Genomic DNA, 22,431 nt, shown 5'->3' with positions numbered 1-22,431 from the left:
CGTTCCCTCTATACCCACTTTTGGGAGAGTTCTTATCATAAATGGGTGTTGAATTTTATCCAAAACTTTTTCTGCATCAATTGAGATAATCATATGATTTTTACTCTTCAATTTATTAATGTGATGTATCACACTGATTGAGTTGTTGATATGAAAAATCCTTGTATCTTTGGGATAAATCCCATCTGAGAATGGTGTATGGTCCTTTTTAATGTATTAGGTTTGGTTTGCTAGTATTTTTTTTACACATTTTTGTGTCTCTGTTTACCAGTGATATTGGCCTGTAATTTTCTTTGTCTTTTGTATCTTTGGTTTTAGTATCAGGGTAATGGTGACCTCACAGATTGAATTAGGAAGTATTCCTTCCTCTGCAATTTTTTGGAATACTTTCAGAAGGATAGGTTTAACTGTTCTTTAAATGTTTGATAGAATTTGCCTGTGAAGCCATCTGGTCCTGGATTTTTGTTTGTTGGGAGTTTTAAAATCACAGATTCAATTTCAGTACGTGTAATTGTTGTGTTCATATTTTCTATTTCTTCCTGGTTCACTCTTGGGAGACCGTACCTTTCTAAGAATTAGTCTATTTCTTTTAGGTTGTACATTTTTTTGGCACATAGTTGCTTGCAGCTTATGGTCCTTTGTATTTCTGTGGTGTCCATTATATCTTCTTTTTCTTTTTTTTTTTATATCTTTATTGGAGTATAATTGCTTTACAATGGTGTGTTAGTTTCTGCTTTATAACAAAGTGAATCATTTATACATATACATATGTTCCCATATCTCTTCCCTCTTGTGTCTCCCTCCCTCCCCCCCTCCCTATCCCCCCCATCCAGGTGGTCACAAAGCACCGAGCTGATCTCCCTGTGCTATGCAGCTGCTTCCCACTAGCTATCTACCTTAGGTTTGGTAGTGTATATATGTCTATGCCTCTCTCTCGCTTTGTCACAGCTTACCCTTCCCCCTCCCCATATCCTCAAGTCCATTCTCTAGTAGGACTGTGTCTTTATTCCTGTCTTACCCCTAGGTTCTTCATGACATTTTTTTTCCTTAAATTCCCTATATATGTGTTAGCATACAGTATTTGTCTTTTTCTTTCTGACTTACTTCACTCTGTATGACAGACTCTAGGTCTATCCACCTCATTACAAATAGCTCAATTTTGTTTCTTTTTACGGCTGAGTAATATTCCATTGTATATATGTGCCACATCTACTTTATCCATTCATCCAATGATGGACACTTAGGTTGTTTCCATCTCTGGGCTATTGTAAATAGACCTGCAATGAACATTTTGGTACATGACTCTTTTTGAATTATGGTTTTCTCAAGGTATATGCCCAGTAGTGGGATTGCTGGGTCATATGGTAGTTCTATTTGTCATTTTTTAACCAACCTCCATACCGTTCTCCACAGTGGCTGTATCAATTTACATTCCCACCAACAGTGCAAGAGTGTTCCCTTTTCTCCACACCCTCTCCAGCATCTATTGTTTCTAGATTTTTTGATGATGGCCATTCTGACTGGTGTGAGATGATATCTCATTGTAGTTTTGATTTGCATTTCTCTAATGATTAATGAAGTTGAGCATTCTTTCATAAGTTTGTTGGCAGTCTGTATATCTTCTTTGGAGAAATGTCTATTTAGGTCTTCTGCCCATTTTTGGATTGGGTTGTTTGTTCTTTTGTTATTGAGCTGCATGAGCTGCTTATAAATTTTGTAGATTAATCCTTTGTCAGTTGCTTCATTTGCAAATATTCTCTCCCATTCTGAGGGTTGTCTTTTGGTCTTGTTTATGGTTTCCTTTGCTGCGCAAAAGCTTTGAAGTTTCATTAGGCCCCATTTGTTTATTTTTGTTTTTATTTCCATTTCCCTAGGAGGTGGGTCAAAAAGGATCTTGCTATGATTTATGTCATAGAGTGTCTGCCAATGTTTTCCTCTAAGAGTTTGATAGTTTCTGGCCTTACATTTAGGTCTTTAATCCATTTTGAGCTTATTTTTGTGTATGGTGTTAGGGAGTGTTCTAATTTCATTCTTTTACCTGTACCTGTCCAATTTTCCCAGCACCACTTATTGAAGAGGCTGTCCTTTCTCCACTGTACATTCCTGCCTCCGTTATCAAAGATAAGGTGACCATATGTGCGTGGGTTTATCTCTGGGCTTTCTGTCCTGTTCCATTGATCTATATTTCTGTTTTTGTGTCAGTACCATACTGTCTTGATTACTGTATCTTTGTAGTACAGGGAGTCAGGGAGGCTGATTCCTCCAGCTCCATTTTTCGTTCTCAAGATTGCTTTGGCTATTTGGGGTCTTTTGTGTTTCCATACAAATTGTGAAATTTTTTGTTCTAGTTCTGTGAAAAATACCAGTGGTAGTTTGATAGGGATTGCATTAAATCTGTAGATTGCTTTGGGTAGTAGAGTCATTTTCACAATGTTGATTCTTCCAATCCAAGAACATGGTATATCTCTCCATCTATTTGTATCTTCTTTAATTTCTTTCATCAGTGTCTTATAATTTTCTGCATACAGGTCTTTTGTCTCCTTAGGTAGGTTTATTCCTAGATATTTTATTCTTTTTGTTGCAATGGTAAATGGGAGTGTTTTCTTGATTTCACTTTCAGATTTTTCATCATTAGTTTATAGGAATGCCAGAGATTTCTGTGCATTAATTTTGTATCCTACTTTACCAAATTCATTGACTAGCTCTAGTAGTTTTCTGGTAGCATCTTTAGGGTTCTCTATGTATAGGATCATGTCATCTGCAAACAGTGACAGATTTATGTCTTCTTTTCCGATTTGGTTTCCTTTTATTTCTTTTTATTCTCTGATTGTTGTGGCTAAAACTTCCAAAACTATGTTGAATAAGAGTGGTGAGAGTGGGCAACCTTGTCTTGTTCCTGATCTTAGTGGAAATGCTTTCAGTTTTTCACCATTGAGGACGATGTTGGGTGTGGGTTTGTCATATATGGCCTTTATTATGTTGAGGAAAGTTCCCTCTATGCCTACTTTCTGCAGGGTTTTTATCATAAATGGGTGTTGAATTTTGTCACAAGCTTTCTCTGCATCTATTGAGATGATCATATGATTAAAAATCTTTCAACGAACAAAAGCCCAGGACCAGATGGCTTCACAGGTGAAGTCTGTCAAACATTTAGAGAAGAGCTAACACCTATCCATCTCAAACTCTTCCAAAATATGGCAGAGGGAGGAACACTCCCAAACTCATTCTACAAGGCCACCATCACCCTGATACCAAAACCAGACAAGGATATCACAAAGAAAGAAAACTACAGGTCAATATCACTGATGAACATAGATGCAAAAATCCTCAACAAAATACTAGCAAACAGAATCCAACAGCACATTAAAAGGATCATACACCATGAGCAAGTGGGGTTTATTCCAGGAATGCAAGGATTCTTCAATATACGCAAAACAATCAATGTGATATACCATATTAACAAATTGAAGGAGAAAAACCATATGATCATCTCAATAGATGCAGAGAAGACTTCTTTTTCATTTCTAATTTTATTGACTTGGGCCCTTTTCTTCTTGAGGAGTCTAGCTGAAGATTTATCAGTTTATCTTTCACAGAACCAGCTTTTAGTTTCATTGATCTTTTCTATTGTTTTCTTCTTCTCTATTTCATTTATTTCAGCTCTGATCTTTATTATTTCTTTCCTTCTACTAACCTTGGGTTTGTTTTTTCTCTAGTTGCTTTAGGTGTCAGGGTAGATTGTTTATTTGAGATTTTTCTTGTTTCTTGACATAAGCTTGTATCACTATAAACTTCCCTCTTAGAACTGCTTTTGCTGTGCCCCATATGTTTTGAATCATCATATGTTCATTTTCATTTGTCGCTAGGTATTTTTTTATTTTCCCTTTGATTTATTCAGTAATCCATTGGATGTTTAGTATATATTTTTAACCCTCCACATGTTTGTGTTTTCTGCAGTTTTATCCATTTTTTTTTGTAGTTGATTTCCAATCTCATAGTGTTGTGGCAGGAAAAGATGCTTGATATGATTTCAGTTGTCTTAAATTTACTGAGGCTCGCTTTGTGGCTGAGCATGTGATCAGTCCTGGAGAATTTTCCATGTGCACTTGAAAATAATGTGTATTATGCTTTTGGATGGAAAGCTCTATATGTATCAATTAAGTCTATCTGGTTTACTGTGTCATTTAAGGCCAATGTTTCCTTACTGATTTTCTGTCTGGGTGATCTGTCCATTGACGAAAGTGGGTGTTGACAACTTGTGACTTCTGCTGGGAGGGGGTAGGTAGTATAGCTCAAGGGAGTAAGATCTTCTCGCTTTGAGACTCCTCAGCAATCATTCAGTCCTTGATTTTGACGTTGCACAGGAGCCAGAAGGAGGAGAACGGAGAATTAAGATGACCATTTTCTTTTCATATTACAGGCTCACCAGTAGTATTATATTAGTGTCACTGTGAATGAATTGCTATTTTTATAAACTTTAAACATGGTATTAGTTTCCCTAGAAAGATTTGCTCTTTAGAAATATTTAAACATCATTTCATATTTTAGGATGAATTGCTACATAAGTAAAGAGTTCCATTAATTGCTAAAGATTAATGATATCAATTTTTATTTGACATTATGTACTTGGAGGTAATTTTTACCCTAAAACTAAAAGCCAATCCCTTGATTTATAATGGCCTGTACTTGAAATAGTTAATCCTTCCTCCTAAAGGAAGGTAGACATACTGCCTCTGGGCCAGAGCAGCTTAGCCATGTTACTTCCTGATCAACTTGGTCCCTAAGTGGCACAGCTGTCTGAGGTGGGGGTCTTTTCTTTCCTCCTTTCAGCCAAAAAGAGGAGTTTCCAGACTTCCCACTGTGTGAGAACTAAAAGCACAAGGGATTCCCATAGGGTACTCACCAGATTGCTGGGTAGCTGGTATTCTGGGGTGATACCTGGAGGAGAGCCCATGGAACCTCAGTTGTTAAAGGATCACCCAAGGTTTGCCCCATAGGCACAGGGGGGAGTAGAGGTCAGGCAGTAGGTATTTCCTGTTCTTTCCAGCAGGTAACAGGGGCTTCTGTTAATGGGGCTCCTAGTCTTGCGAATGGTTCACAGGGCTCCCCAGCCCACTTCGGTGAAACTAGCACTGATCGGAAGAGGTCAAGTCACTGGTCACATTACCTACCTTGGGATCCTTTCACACTCAGGCATTCCTGGTACCATTTTCTGAACTCAGGACAAGCATCCTTGTTCTGTTTGGACAGGTGGTCCTTATTACCTGGGGCTTTTTCTGATCTCGCCTCTTGGCTCACTGGGCTGGGCACTTTCCTGTATCAAACTGAAAATAATGATTGGAGAATGCTACTCTTGACCCCTGGAGGTGGACAAAGAGGGAAAAAAGCCCTGGTGTAGCCACTATTGCCCTTGTACAGGGGTCAAGAAGACAGCACTACTGGCGAGACAGTGGGCAAGACTACTATGGGTTCTCTCATCCATAGGTCCCCATCGTTCCTGGGCATCTGGCACCGTGGGAAGGAGAGCCAGAGGCAGTGGGCAGATATGTGCAAGTTTTTGATCCCCAATAGTGTGACCTCCTCAAGGCAGTGCACTCCAGATAACTCTGGGGGCTACAGTGTGTCTGCACCTCAACCAGGTATCAACTCTGCTGGGCAGAGTTGCTCTGAATTTGGCTGAAGGCTTTTGCCATTCTACCACATCAGAGTGAACTCATAGACCAGAGTCATTCATCCTCACTTGAACTTCCCAAAGCCTCTGCTGTCCTTCCACTGGAGCCGGGGTGAGGCTGGAACCTAGTGGATAGGTGCAGGCAAAAAGGCCACTGTCTGTCCCATCTGGGGTGCCAAACTATTGTTACTGACTCTCCTGAGTTGGTCCCCAGTAAGGACCCTCCTGCCCAGGGTCGTTTGAGCCAGTAGAACAAGACCGAGTTTTGTTCAAAAGCAAAGTAAAGCTTGTTATGAGCTTGTGCTCTAGATTACACACTATCCTCCAGAGGTCCCCAGTGGAGCAGCTTTACAGAGGTCTTGTCAACAGAGAGGGAGGCAGAGTTCTTGCTGGTCAGGTGCAGCTGTGCTGCTCACAGCTCCAGATCACAGTGCCTGGTGCAGCATCTCTGCACATGGCCTGCCACCACATCTTGAATTGTGGTGTTGTGCATGGTACTTCTGCACATGGCCTGCTGAGCTGAGGTATCAAGTACATCAGTTTTGCACTGGGAACTCTGGTCTGAGGTGCTGGGTGCACAGTACCCTATGAGCAAGTGAAACTAGACGAAGCACAAAGGAAAAGGAAAAAAAAAGTTTAGATTTTATTTTATTACCAGATTCTATTTTTATTTTCTAGGAATTGTTAATGGGTTTTGCCAGTGACAACAGGAGTGCTGCTGGGAAGAGACATATCTATAGATCAGTGGTTCCAAAATGAGATCCAAGACTAGATTTGTGTATCACGTATCTAAATATATGCATCCTTGTTTCCTACAGGTTCTGAATTTTGTGGTAGTTATTTTGAGACAGAAGTCTGAAATTTACAATTTAAAAAATGGCTCATGGTTATGATCCTTTATATTATGGTGATCTACTGACAGATAAGGAAACCACTGCCTCAAATATTGTCAAATAAGGAACACTAACACAAACAGACTGTAGATTACATTAAGCATAATATTTGTATTTTTCTTTAAATGTATAGAAAAATACCAGCTTTCACCTCTGTTCATGACTATAGCAATCAAGTCTCTAAATGTTATTTTCAATTTTATAGATTAACCTTAGTATAAAATCAGATTACATTATGAATTGAGATCTGTATATAACACTATAACTTCATTTGAGTCATTATATACATTGAACCATTATAAGTATTTTTATAATGTTCTCTTGAAATATTTACCTTCAGTTTTCTTATTCTACATAATATTTAAGATATTTTTTAATAATCAACTTCCAAAATTCTCCTTTTATGTTTCTCAAACTTAAAACTAATTACAGTTGAAAGTAAAATTAACTTTTACATTAACTATGCTTTTTCTCCAATTTTAAACCAAATAAAAAATTAGACAAGCTAACATAGCAATTCAAACTTTTTCATCTACTCCATTTTAGTTTTCAATATCACTTATTAAAAATAATACAGAAGGTCAGGCTCTATGCAAGGTAGTAAAGAGAATCTTAGAAAAACAACATTTGAACGTGGGTTCTTTACCTGAGAGGTCCATAGTTTAATAGGAATGAGAGGCATGGGAACAAACACTTGCAGTGATGGGGTATGTTCCTAGCCAAAGCTTGGATAAGGCTGTGGTGTGGCACATCTAACTGCCTAATGATAGCACAAGTCACTTCCTGAAGGAGCTAGTGTTTAATTTGCAACATTAAGGCTGAGGAGAAGTTTACTTCCTATGTATATATATATAGATAAGTTACACTAGAAGGAGCAAAGCTGATTATCACATACAAGGGTAAAAAAAGTAATAAAGCATGGCTCTTTTTTGGAAATCACAACAGTTTGGGTATGGTGTAAAACAAAGGGCTTCATGAAGGAATAGTGGGATAAAACACTATAAAGTAAATAATTTTGTAGCATGAAGGGTCATGGGAAGAAACTTAAATTTTTCCTTAAGTTTATAAGGAAATATTAATGTGTTTAGTCAAGACAGACATAAGACTTGATGTTCTTCATGTGGGGTAAGTAACATTTCTGTAAACATAATCAACAACGTTATGTTCCATATTGTCAAGCCTTATTTTTTCATAGACAGGAAGAGTAATCTAGTCAGAGCCATTGTGCTAGTCTTTAAGGAAAAACAGCCTATGGTTTCATGGGTAATAAAATTATGATAATTTTTGTAATTGTTTATATGGCTTATTTTCTCTATGACAAATTTCTTGCCAGGATTTTTCAAGTTTCACACAAATTGCATCAGATTGGCATAGCCTATATGTAGGGCATTAGAAAATTGATAGGATTAGGATAGAATTCAATAATAAAAATATCTAGTTTTTCAAATCTTCCTAAATTTTTGGAAAGTGTTTATGTTTATTACATCACATATATATGTATATTCATACATATGCAATATTAATAAACCTCTAAATTGTTAGCATGTTAGCTATTCATTGGCTTTTAGTTTTAGGGTAAAAATTACTTCCAATTACATAATGTCAAATAAAAATTGATATCATTAATCTTTAGCAATTAATGGAACTCTTTACTTACGTAGCAATTCATCCTAAAATATGAAATGATGTTTAAATATTTCTAAGGAGCAAATCTTTCTAGGGAAACTAATACCATGTTTAAAGTTTATAAAAATAGCAATTCATTCACAGTGACACTAATATAATACTACTGGTGAGCCTGTAATATGAAAAGAAAATTAATTTAGGGAAAATGTACTGACTGGCAATCAATAAATTGACCCAAAACAAATGAAACATCTTTAGATAATAATTATTCAATGAAAGGGAACATGTAAAACAATTTAATCTGGCTTTCTAACTGTAATACATTCTCCCAGTCCATGGGTTTGTGTGCATGCTTATATGTGAATATGCTTTCAGGTTGTAAGTGTGGACAGACTGTGGCCTGCCATATCAGTAAACAAAGGATATTGTAGTCATCAAGCCATCAGCCACTGCAGCCTCTCCTGACTGTGCACACTGAGAGGATTCAGGATGGAGAAAAACAGGATACTGGCCCTAGATAGTTAGGGTGCATAAGAAAGGAGTGATTTCAATGAGCCCAGACTCTTGCACCTTCTCATACATAGAAAAGCACTAAATTCATTAACTTTAGATATCTGTTTTTCTTTAACATTAATCTTTTGATGTTCCACAACCTGATTTTTGTTGCAAAACTCCTATATAACCTGGCTCCTCCCTTACCTCTATGGAGCAGTCCCTTAGAGTTATCTGAGAGGCTGTCTTCCGGGCTTAAGTCCTCAGCAACTCTGCTGAATAAAACATAATTCTCAACTTTTAGGTTATGCTTTTTTCTTTTTTTTAAGTTTGACAGTTTTGGCAGCCACGAAGAGATCCAGAGCTGACTTCTCTCCTTAAACTGAACTCTATGAGGATTTGGAGGCTGGTACCAGCAGAGGCTTCTTGTGTCCATCCACCTCCTTGGAGAGTCCAGATGAATTTGGGTGAGGCTCTCCTAGTTCTCAGATCTCCAAATTACTGGTTGATGATCCTGAGTTTTATTTGGAAGTGTATAACAGGTACCTGGCCCAGTTGAAAGATACTGGGGAGTGACTGCTCAGTTGAAAGATACTGAGTGGTCTGGACTGAGTGGTTAGGTAGGAAGCTGACCTGACATCTTTCCTCTTGTAAAGGCTATCTTAACAAGAATTTGTTGGGGTAAAAGTGAAAATATTATCTGAGATGGAGATTGGCCAAGATGGCAGAGTAGAAAACCCTGTGCTTACCTCCTTTCATGAGCACACCAAAATCACAACTATCTGTCGGACAACCATCGATGAAAAAGACTGGAACCTACCAGAAGAGATCTTCTACAACTAAAGACATAAATAAGGAATCACAATGAGACAGGTAGGAGGGGCAGATTCATCATATAACCAAGTCCCACATCCCCATGTGGATGACCTACAACATGGAGAATGATTATATTGCAGAGGTTCTCTCACAGGAGTGAGAGTTCTAAGCCCTACATCAGGCTCCCCAGCCTAGGGGTCCTGCACCAGGAAGATGAGCCCCCAGAGTATTTGGCTTTGAAGGCCAGCAGAGCTTAATGTCAGAAGCCTCACAGGACTGGAAGGAAATAGAGACTTCACTCTCAAAGGGTACACATAAAATTTCACATGACCTACCTGCTGGTCTTGGAGAGTCTACTAGAGAGGCAGGGGCCAGCTGTGGCTCACCCTGGGGACATAGATATTGGTGGCAGCCATATTTGTGAACATTCTACTGTATGAACATTGCTGCTGACAGCTGCCAAAGTGGGTCTTCCCTCTAGGTCATTAGCACCAAGACCTGTTCCCCTGCCCCAACAGCCTGTAGATACCAATGCTGGGACACCTCAGGCCAAGCAACTAACTGGGTGGGGAGACAGCCCCACCCATCAGATAGGTTGCCTAAAGACTTCCTGATCCCACAGCCACCTGTAGACATGGCCCTGCTCACCAGAAGGCCTAGACTGAGCTCTACCCACCAGTGGGAAGGCACCAGCCCTGCCCTCCAGGAAACCTGAATTAGCCACAAGAACAGCCTCACCTACCAGGGGGAAGACACCAGATGCAAGAAAACCATGATCCTGAAGCCTGCAAACCCAGCCCACTCACAGCAGGCCAGATCCTTCCCTGGTACCACCTGGGCCCTGCACTTGTCCAAGAGCAGGCTAATGCAGCTTCGGGACACCCTGGACCCCATAGCCAAATGTGTCATGAACCAACCCTCCCCCGCAACCATCACCACTACAAATAATCTGAAAAAAGCTCTGGAATCTGTGGGTCCTACAGCCAGACTGCAGGAACTGGCTCTGCCTGAAAGTAGTCCAGCACTAACCCCAAAACCTGACTCCATCCACCAGTGAGCCAGCACTAGTCCCAGGGCCCCCTAAGGGTTTATAGCCAGCCACCTTGTGACCAGGCCCCACTAAACAGCAGCCAGCAGCATCCACACAAGGCAGGGCCTGGCAAGCAACCATGTTAGGGGCTGACCAAGCCTACCAGACCAGCCAGGTAGTCACCCTAGCACAACAGAGGACCCATGCAGCCCACTTAGGGGGAACCCCTAGAGCAAATGGTTTGGGTGACAAGAGGGGAGTGTGCTGCTGGGATGCATAGGACGTTGCCTACAGAAGGCCATTTCTCCAAGGTCGATAAATGTAACTAACCTACCATATACATAAAAATACAAATAGCAACTTAGACAAAATGAGGCAGCCGAGGAACATTTCCTTCCAGACAAATGAACAAGATAAAACTCCAGAAGAAGAACAAAGTGAAGTAGAGATAGGCAATCTACCTAAGAAAGAGTTCAGAGTAATGATTGTAAAGATGATCCAAGAACTTGGGAGGGGAATAGATGCCAAGAGCAAGAAGTTCAAAGTTTTTAACAGAGTTAGAAAATATAAAAAAACAACTAAGCAAAGATAAAGAATACAGTAGCTGAAATAAAAAATACACTAGAAGGAACCAATAGTAGACTAAATGATACAGAAGAATTAATCAGTTATCTGAAAGACAGAATAGTGGAAATCACTATTGCTAAACAGAAAAAAAAAAGAAACAAGGACAGTTTAAGATACACCTCTGGGACAATATCAAGTGCACTAATATTTGCATTATAGGGGGTCTCAGAAGGAGAAGAGAGAGAGATAGGGCCTAGGAAAATATTTGAAGACATAATAGCTGAAAAATCCCCTAATCTGGGAAAGGTGACAGTCTTCCAAGTCCAGGAAGTACAGAGCATCCCTTATGGGATTAACCCAAATAGGAATACACCAAGACACATTGTAATTAAAATGACAAAAATTAAAGATAGAGAATATTAAAAGCAGCAAGGAAAAGCAAAAAGTTACAAACAAGGTAACTCCCATATAATTATCAGCTGATTTATCAGCAGAAACTGCATGCCAGAAGGGAATGGCATGATATATTAAAAGCAATGAAAGGGACAAACCTACAACCAAGAATACTCTACCCAGCAAGGGTCTCATTCAGGTTTGACAGTGGAATCAAAAGCTTTACAGATAAGCAAAAGCTAAAAGACTTTGGCACCATCAAACCAGCTTTACAACAAATATTAAAGGAACTTCTCTAGACAAAAAAGGAAAGGCCACAATTAGAAACAAACAAGAAAAAAAGATGAAATGGGACTTCCTTGGTGACACAGTGATTAAGAATCCACCTGCCAATGCAGGGGACACGGATTCAATCCCTGGTCTGGGAAGATCCCACATGACAAGCAGCAACTAAGTCTGTGTACCACAACTACTGATCCTGTGCTCTAGAGCGCACAAGCCACAACTACTGAGCACACGTGCTGCAGCTACTGAAGCCCATGTGCTCTAGGGCCTGTCAAATTACCAATGGCATTTTTCACAGCTCTAGGGCCTGCATGCCACAACTACTGAAGCCTGTGTGCCTAGAGCCCATGCTCTGCAAGAAGCCACCACAATGAGAAGCCCACACACTACAAAGAAGGGTAGCTCCCACCCACTGCAACTAGAGAGAAAGCCTGCACACAGCAATGAAGACTCAATGCAGCCATAAATAAATAAATAAATAAATAAATAAATAAAAATTTTAAGACAAAATGAAAAAACTCACTGGTAAAGGCAAACATACAATAAAGGTAGGAAATCATGCACACACATAGCTAGTAGGAAGGTTAAAGACAAAGGAAGTAAAATAATCTTTATCTGATTTTTTTTCTAGAGACAAGATGGTGGAATAGAGAGATGTGAGCTCAACTCCTCTCATGAAAACACCAAAATCACAACTAATTGCTGAACAACCATTGACAAAATACCACTGGAACTTACCAAACAGATATCCTACATACAGAGACAAAGAAGCCACAAGAGATGGTAGGTGGGACACAATCACAATAAAATCAAATCCGATACCCTCTGGATGGGCAACCCACAAACTGGAAAATAATTATATCACAGAGGTTCTCCCATAGGAGTGAAAGTTCTGATCCCCATGACAGCCTTCCCAGCCTAGGAGTCTGGAAACAGGAGGAGGGGTCCCCAGAGAATCTGGCTTTGAAGGCCAGTGGGGTTTGATTGCAGGAATTCTACTGGACTGGTAGAAATATAAACTCCACTCTTGGAGGGTACACATAAGGTCTTGTGTGCACCAGAAACCAGGGGAAAAAGCAGTAACCTCATAAGAGCCTGAGCCAGATCTACCTACTGTTATTGGAGGGACTCCTGCAGAGGCAGTGGACAGCTGTGGCTCACTACAGGGACAAAGACACTGGTGGCGGTAGTTCTGGGGAGTACTCATTGGTGTGAGCCCTCTTGGAGGTCACCATTTTCTCACCAAGATCTGGTCCCACCCAACAGCCTGTAGGCCCCAGTGCTGGGATACCTCAGGCCAAATAACCAATAGGGCAGGCACACAGCCCCACCCATCAGCTGACAGGCTGCGTAAAGTCTCCCTTTGCCCACAGCTTCCTGCTAAACACACCACTTGACACATTCCTGCCCACCAGAGAGACAAGACCCAGCTCCACACACCAGTGGGCAGGAGCCAGTCCCTCCCACAAGGAAGCCTGCACAAGCCTCTTAGACCAGCCTCATCCACCAGAGGGCAGACAGCAGAAGCAAGAACTGCAGCCTGGCATCCTGTGGAACAGAAAGCACAATAACAGAAAGTTAGACAAAATGAGACAGCAGAGGGATATGTCCCAGATGAAAGAACAAGAAAAACCCCAGAAGAACAACTAAGTGAAGTGGAGATAGAAAAATCTACCCAAACAAGAATTCAGAGTAATGATAGTAAAGATGATTCAAGATCTCAGAAAAAGAATGGAGACACAGACTGAGAAGTTCAATGAAATGTTTAACAAAGAACTAGAAGATCTGAAGTACAAACAGAGATGAGTGATACAAAAACTGAAATGAAAAATACACTAGAAGTAATCAATAAATTAGGCATAAATTAGGCAGAAGAACGAATAAGTGAGCTGAGAGACAGAACTGCCACAGAATAGAATAAAAAAAAGTGAGAAGAAGTGAGGAGAGTTTAAGAGACTTCTGGGACAATATTAAATTCACTAATATTTGCTTTATAGGGGTGCCATGAGGAGGAGGGGAGAGAGAAAGGACATGAGAAAATGTTTGAAGATATAATATCTGAAAACTTCCTTTACATGGGAAAGTAAACATGTACCCAAGTCCATGAAGTGCAGAGAGTCACAGGATAAGCCCAAGGAGGAAATTGCTGAGACATATAGTAATCAAGTTGACAAAAATTAAAGACAAAGAGAAAATATTAAAAAGCAATAAGAGAAAAGCAACAAATAACATACAAGGGAATTCCCATGAGGTTATCCTCTGATTTCTCAGCAGAATCTCTGCAGGCCAGAAGGGAGTGGCACGATATATTTTAAATGACGAAAGAGAAGAACCTACAACCAAGAATACTCTACCCAGCAAGGCTCTCATTCAGATTCAATGGAGAAATCAAAAGCTTTACAGACAAGCAAAAGCTATGAGAATTCAGCCCAGACCAGCTTTACAACAAATGCTAAAGGAACTACTCTAGGTGGAAAAGAAAGAGCACAACTAGAAACAAGAAAATTACAAATGGAAAAGCTCATTTGCCTTGATAAAGGCAAACATATAGTAAAGGTAGGAAATATCCATACACAAATATGATAAAAAATCAGCAATCTTGAGAAGAGGAGAGCATAAATGCAGGATTTGGAAATGCATTTGAAATGAAAAAACTAACAACTTAAAACAATCTTGTTTATATATAGACTGCTATATCAAAACCTCATGGTAACCACAAACAGAAGATCAATAATGAAACACAGTCTTTAAATGACACATTAGACCGTATAGACTTAATTGATATATAGAGAGCTTTCCATCCAAAAACAGCAGAATACACATTCTTTTCAAGTGCACATGGAACATTCTCCAGTATTGATCACATGCTGGGCCACAAAGTGAGCCTCAGTAAATTTAAGAAAACTGAAATACCAAGCATCTTTTCTGACCACAACACTATGAGATTGGAAAACAACTACAAAAAAAAATGGAAAAAACTGCATAAATCAATAAAATTAGAATTGAAAAGGTAAAAGTTATAACAGACACCACAGAAATACAAAGCCCCATGAGAAAGTAGTATGAGCAACTATATGCCAATAAAATGGACAACTTAGAAGAAAAGGACAAATTCTTAGAAAGGCACAATCTCACAAGACTGAACCTAGAAGAAATAGAAAATATGAAAAGACCAATCACAAATACCGAAATTGAAACTGTGATTTTAAAACTCCCAACAAACAAGTCCAGGACCAGATGGCTTCACAGGGGAATTCTATCAAACATTTAAAGAAGAATTAACACCTATCCTTCTGAATCTTTTCCCAAAAATTGCAGAGGAAGGAACACTCCCAAACACATTCTATGAGGCCACCATCACTCTGATACCAAAACTAGACAAAAATACCACAAAAAAGAAAATTGCAGGCCAATATGATTGATGAACATAGTTGCAAAAATCCTCAACAAAATATTGGCAAACAGAATCCAACAATACATTAAAAGGATCATCCACCATGATGAAGTGGGATTTATCCCAGGGATGCAAGGATTTTTCAGTATCTGAAAATCAATCAGTGTGATACACCACAGTAACAAATTGAAGAACAAAATCCATATAATCGTCTCAATAGAGGCAGAAAACACTTTTGACAAAATTCAACATCCATTTATGATAAAAACTCTCCAGAAAGTGGGCATAGAGGGAACATACCTCAACATAATAAAGGCCATATAAGACAACCCCACAGCTAACATCATACTCAATGGTTGAAAGCTGAAAGTACTTTCTCTAAGATCAGGAACTAAACAAGGATGTCCACTCTTGCCAATTTTATACAACATAGTTTTGAAAATCCTAGCCACAGCAGTCAGAAAAGAAAAAAGAAATAAAAGGAATCCAATTTGGAAAACAAGAAGTAAGATAACAATAATATGACAGATGACAGTTTCATCTATCACTGTTGGCAGATGATGTGATACTATACATAAAAAGTCCTAAAGACGCTACCAGAAAACTGTTGGACTTCATCAATATATTTGGTAAATTTGCAGAAAACAAAATTAGTAAACAAATCTGGTGAATTTCTATACAATAATAATGAAAGATCAGAATAGAAATTAAAGAAACAATCCCATTTACCATCACATCAAAAAGAAAGAGATACCTAGGAATAAACCTACCGATGGAGACAAAAAACCTGTACTCTGAAAATTAAGGTGCTGATGAAAGAAATCGAAGATGACACAAAAAGATATACCATGTTCTTGGATTGGAAAAATCAAATGATTATACTACCCAAGGTAAACTACAGATTCAATGCAATCCCTGTCAAATTACCAATGGCATTTTTCACAGAACTAGAGCAAAAAATTTTTTAATTCGTTTAGTGACCCAAATGACCCTGAATAGCCAAAACCATCTTAAGAAAGAAACACCGAGCTGGAGGAATCATGCTCCCTGACTTCAGACTATACTACAAAGCTACAGTCATCAAAACAGTATGGTACTGGCACAAAAACAAACATAGATCAATGGTAGAGGATAGAAAGCTCAGAGATAAATGCACGTACCTATGGTCACCTAATCTATGACAAAGGAGGCAAGAATATACAATGGTGAAATGACAGTCTCTTCAATGAGTGGTCTTGGGAATACTGTACAGCTACATGTAAACGAATGAAATTAGAACACTCCCTAACACTACACACAAAAATAAAGTCAAGATGAATTAAAGCTCTAAATGTAAGGCTGAATACTATAAAACTCTTAGAGGAAAACATAGGCAGAACACTCTTTGACATAAATCACAGCAATATCTTTTTCAATTCATATACTAGAGTAATGGAAATAAAAACAAAAATAAACAAGTGGGACTGAATTAAACTCAAAAGCTTTTACACAGCAAAGGAAACCATTAAAAAATGAAAAGGAAACCCACAGAATGGGAGAAAATATTTGCAAACAATGTGACCGACAGGGATTAATCTCCAAAATTTGCCAACAGCTCATGCATCCCAGTAACAAAAAACAATCCAATGAAAAAATGAGCAGAAGATCTAAATAGACATTTCTCCAAAGAAGACATACAGATGGCCAAGAGACACATGAAAATCTGCTCAACATCGCTAATTATTAAAGAAATGCAAATCAAAGCTGCAAAGAGATATCACCTCACACCACCCAGAATGGCCATCATCAAAATCTGCAAACAATAAATGCTGGAGAGGGTGTGGGGAAAAGGGAACCCTTCTACACTGCTGGTGGGAATGTAAATTGGTATAGCCACTTTGGAGAACAGTATGGAGGTTCCTTAAAAAATTAAAATTAGAGGTACCATGTGATTCAGCAACCCCATTTCTGAGCATATATCTGGAGAAAAACATGGTTCGAAAGGATACCTGCACCCCATGTTCATTGCAGCGCTGTTTACAATAGCCAAGACATGAAAGCAAACTAAATGTCCATTGACAGATGAATGTATATATGTATCACATCCTCTTTATCCAATGAAATATTACTCAGCCATGAAAGAATGAAATAATGCCATTTGCAGCAACATGGATGGACCTGGAGATTATCATACTAAGTGAAGTAAGTCAGCCAGAGAAAGACAAATATGATACCACTTACATGTGGAATCTAAAAAAAAAAATGATACAAATGAACTTATTTACAAAACAGAAACAGACTCACAGACTTAGAAAACAAACTTATGTTTACCAAAGGGGAAAGGTGATGCGGGATGGATAAATTGGGAGTTTGGGACTGACATATACACACTACTATATTTAAAATAGATAATCAACAGGACCTACTGTATAGCATAGGGAACTCAGCTCAATATTCTGTAATAACCTAAATGGGAAAAGAATTTGAAAAAGAATAGATATATGCATATGTATAACTGAATCACTTTACTCTACACTTGAAACTAACACAACACTGTAACTCAACTGTACTCCAATATAAAGTAAAAAATTACAAAAATAAAGTAAAAGGCTTTTCTAAATTAAAAAAATAATCATCTGTATCCACAGTAAGCTTTTAAGGGAGACACAAAACAATTAGATGTAAAATATGATATCAGAAACAGTAATCATGAGGGGAGGAGAGTACAAGTGCAGGTTTTTTAAAATACATTTAAAATTAAGAGATCAGCAACTTATACAAATCACTATATATATATAGACTGCTATATAAAAAACCTCATGGTGACTACAAACCAAAAATCTATAGTAGATGTACACACACAAAAAGAAAAAGGAATCCAAACACAACACTAAAGATAGTCATTAAATCACAAGAGAAGAGAACAAAAGAAGAGAATAAGGACCTACAAAAACAAATCCAAAACGATTAACAAAATGGAAGTAAGAACATACATATAGATAATTACCTTAAATGTAAATAGACTAAATGCTCCAAACAAAAGAAAGAGTGACTGAATAGATACAAAAACAAGACCGGTATATATGCTGCCTACAAGAGACTCACTTCAGATCTAGAGACACATACAGACTGAAAGTGAGTGGATGGAAAAAGTTATTCCATGCAAACGGAAATGAAAAGAAAGCTGGAGCAGCAATACTTATATCAGACAAAATAGACTTTTTAATAAATAGCATTACAAGAAAGAAAGAAGCACACTACATAATGACCAAGAGATCAATCCAAGAAGAAAATATAATAATTATAAATATATATGCACCCAACATAGGAGCACCTAAATATATAAGGCAAATACTAAAAGACAAAAGAAATCTACAGTAACACAATAATAATAGGGGCTTTGATACCGTATGTACCTCAATAGACAGATCATCCAGACAGAAAATCAGTAAGAAAACAGACCTTAAATGACACATTAGATCAGATGGACTTAATTGATCTATATGAGCATTCCATCCAAAAGCAGCAGAATACACATTCTTTTCAAGTGCACATGGAACATTTTCCAAGTATTTCATTCACACCTTAATTAATTAGTTTTAAAGAAATTGGACAATGCATTTGCATACATGAACATATATATATATATATATATATACACCTAAAAGACTAAAATTTCCAACAAATGAATTACTCTGATTTTTCATTTGAATTCTATAAATTGACACCTACTCCATAATGTTAAAAAAAATGAAAATAAGTGAAAAATTTGCACTATGCAAACATTTACTTTAAATGCAAGAATTGGGTCATGTTTAGGTCTGTTTCTATTGGTCAGTTGTTTTCTTTTTCTTGTCTATTTGTATAATGTCTACTGCCAGACATTTTGTACCTCCAGAGATAATTTTATTTTCTGATTAGTGGTCTAAGTGAGGTGGGGTCGGGTAATATCACCTTAATATAATCAGGGACAACCTGACTTGAGGTTAGGTTGTCAGTTTTGCAAGCCTCAGTTAGTTTCTGTTTTATTCCATGGTGTTTCTGCATGTCTTATGTCAGCTTTTTTCCCATACTATTCTCTCAAGGATGTTTGTATAATAAACAGCCTTGGAAGATTAAGATATTATTTTTCTCCAGGGTAAAAAACAGAGGTTTTTCTTGCTGTTCATGGTAATATTGATAATGTTTCCCTCCAGGGCAAAAGTTAGGCAGGTTTGCTAACGGGCCCCTTATGAAACTGGAACAGTTCTAAGCTCAAGGTTTCTCCCTTGTGACACAGACTCAACATATGTGCAGTATCCTCCCAGACCTAATTTTACATTGCCCCATGGGACTTGAAGGACAGTAAGAACTGGTGCAGATGTGTTGCCTGCTGTGTTGCAAATAATAAAATTCTTTGCCCCTGACCCAAGAGTCTCATGTGTTTTGCCAGCATCTGTGAAACTGAAGCAGGCTAACTTGTGATGTAAAATTTCAGATCCTTCATGTTTCTTGACATGCCTGAAATTAAGTCTTCATTGGTCCCAAGTGAGAATTTGGCATGTTTAATAGAGTCCCTCTTCCTGAACTCCAGTGTTTATCTTCTTAGCAACGTGAAACTGCAGAAGATTTTGTTCTGCTTTTCATTCATTTTTTGTTTAGCCTCTTAACCTCTCACCCTGAGCATCTTAAGAAATCAGCTAACACTTTGAGGGGAAAAACCTGCCGAGGAAGGGTTCTTCTCTTCTCTCTAGGTTTTGTCACCTCAAGTCCTGTTACCTGAAAATCTGTATAATCCAAGTTTTTATTCTGTCACAGTGAATGTTCTCAAAATTCTCTTGGCTTTTCTATCTTTAAAGTGTAACCTTCTGTCTGAGTTTTCTGACTTGACCCTTATCGCAAAATTCAGGATAAATGATACTCACAGAATATTGGCTCACATATCTGTGTTTCCTTCTCTCCAGGCTCTAGGATCTTCAAGTCCTGGTTGCCCTATCAGCTATGAGGTACCTTCAAAATAAGGTTTATTACTTTTATTCTTTTCTTTACTTTTTTCTTCTTTCTTCACTTCTCCTATTTCTCTCTCCTTCTTGCCCTACATCCCTCCCTTCTTCTTTCTTCCTTATTGCTTTGCTTTTAGTCACCACTAGGAGTGTTGTTCTGCCACAAGCTACTGTACTCCATCAACTGACCAGCTGTATAATACTGATGTATCTTATAGACATTTTAATCAAAAGATCATTAAATGAGCATTGAAGTACTTTAGTCAGTGCACCTCTGAAGAGCTAATTTCCTATGTCAATAACATAGGCAGAATTTAATATCAACACACTGTTTCCACTACATAAATACTTCTTTGTTAAACATGTGAGCAGATTTGATATTTTATAGACTATAATAGTGCATATTGCACTATACAATATGAAATTTTATAAACTACTCAGCTTATCAGCCCCATTTCTGATGATTACAAAAATTTGATATTGCCAATTCAAGGCAATCAATCATTTCAAGTATAAGACTTGGATTTAGGAATGGCTAAAGGCTTAATTAAATTCAGGTTTCTTTCATTTAGTATTTTCCTTGTGTTGTCTCAGCATTCATATGTACTATGGATACCACCTAGCATGGTGTCCACCACATGGACATGATGTGCTAGTGATGACAACATCTCTTTTTTTCTTTAGCACAGGTAATACATGGTGATAAATCTGGGGAGTTGAGAGTTCCTCCCCTGCTGACTGAGCCTCCAACCTCGTCTCATGTTGTCACTGCTGATCTTTGAGTCACAGACTTATCATTGATCAGTTCCTACTTTGCTCATCTGTTTTACATTCTCAGATCTAGGGTTCCCTTGCCTTTTCCTGCTACAGCTCCCTGGTAAGCATCCAGCTCTCAATTCTGAGCAGTCTTTTATTCCCTGTTTAGGCATGTATGGTTATTCCATGTCTCCTCCCTACCCTGTAGGGGATGCATGAATATTTGAAGGCATATGGTGAGGTTGGCTATATGATTCCCGCCCTCTACCTATGACAATAGTATGATGACCCTATTTGAAATAGGTAATCTGAAATTGCCTCCTGCCAGAAACTCAAATCGGTAATGGGAATAAATTTTTCTGCCCTCATAATTTCAGAATTATCTAGAGGTTTGTGTTAATTCTCTTTGGTTGGTTTTCTAAAAAGAGGCCAGACAGCAGGGACCTATCTCTGTTCTTTTCCAATCATATTAAATCTCAGAATAGCTCTGCAATTAACTGTACAGCAGAAAAACTGTTTATGTCACTATATTTTTTATTTTGGTCTATGTTGTATTATATTTGTGCTGCAATGCCCTCAAGGTTTGATTTGGATATGCAAGGACAAGTTTTTGATTGCCAGGTCCCTTTTTCTCTCTCATGGTGTTGTGTTCTAAAAATAAAAGTGCTTTTGATTTTAATCTACAATCTCAGTTATGAGTTTAAAAAATAATCTCAGTATTTAATTAACTGCTTTCTTTTGGACTATATCTGCCCTCTTCCAAAGCAATAAATGCTATTCTGACTTGGTAGTGAGCTGTGGTGCACCAAAATTTATGTGCCACTGGAGGGCCAAGAGAAGACACCATTAACAAAATCTGCCAGACTGCTGGTGAGATGAGTGGTAGCATTATTGGGAAGATTGATGGTTTCTTTCTGCTGGTCATGGCTCATGGTAAGTAAGGCCATAAATATCAATGGGGTTGGAGAGGCTCCATGTTAATGGGAGCCAAGTGACAATGTTTAACCATCAGAATTCAGGAGATCATAATTACTATAACCAAATGAACAGCCAAGAGTTCTTGATCCACAGTAAGTTGTGGAGATGGTTAATAGGACATGGTGTCTTAGAGGCAAAAGAGTAGAGCAGGCTGTGATGATGGTGGGGTAGGAAGTACCAGGAATTTGTTTCTCTATCTACATGACAGTTGCTCTGGCAGAATCTGTCTGATGTAACTATTTTGGAACTCTGAGGTTTAATGAAGGCTTGTGACTCCCAGGGAAAGGCTTGGACAGTAAATGTGGTTAATTTCAGTCAATTCGGCCCTTAGCTCCATGGAAGCTACCCATCTCCCAATACCCTGTTCCCAATACTGTTCCTAGCAGGCAGCCTTTCATACTTTCTTGGAGTAGCTTGCACTCTGCTTACAGGAGCTAGGGTGGGCAATAAGAATCCTATCCTCCAAATATCAGGAATTTGTGCTGCAAAGATGCAGACACAGAAGCAGACAACCAGAGTCCTGGATCTAGTAAGTCCACTGTGAACTGGCCAAAGTCTTGGATAAAGTT

The sequence above is a fragment of the Lagenorhynchus albirostris genome, chromosome 5 (assembly GCF_949774975.1).
Source record: "Lagenorhynchus albirostris chromosome 5, mLagAlb1.1, whole genome shotgun sequence".
NCBI lineage: Eukaryota > Metazoa > Chordata > Mammalia > Artiodactyla > Delphinidae > Lagenorhynchus > Lagenorhynchus albirostris.
This window is presented reverse-complemented; position numbering follows the sequence as displayed.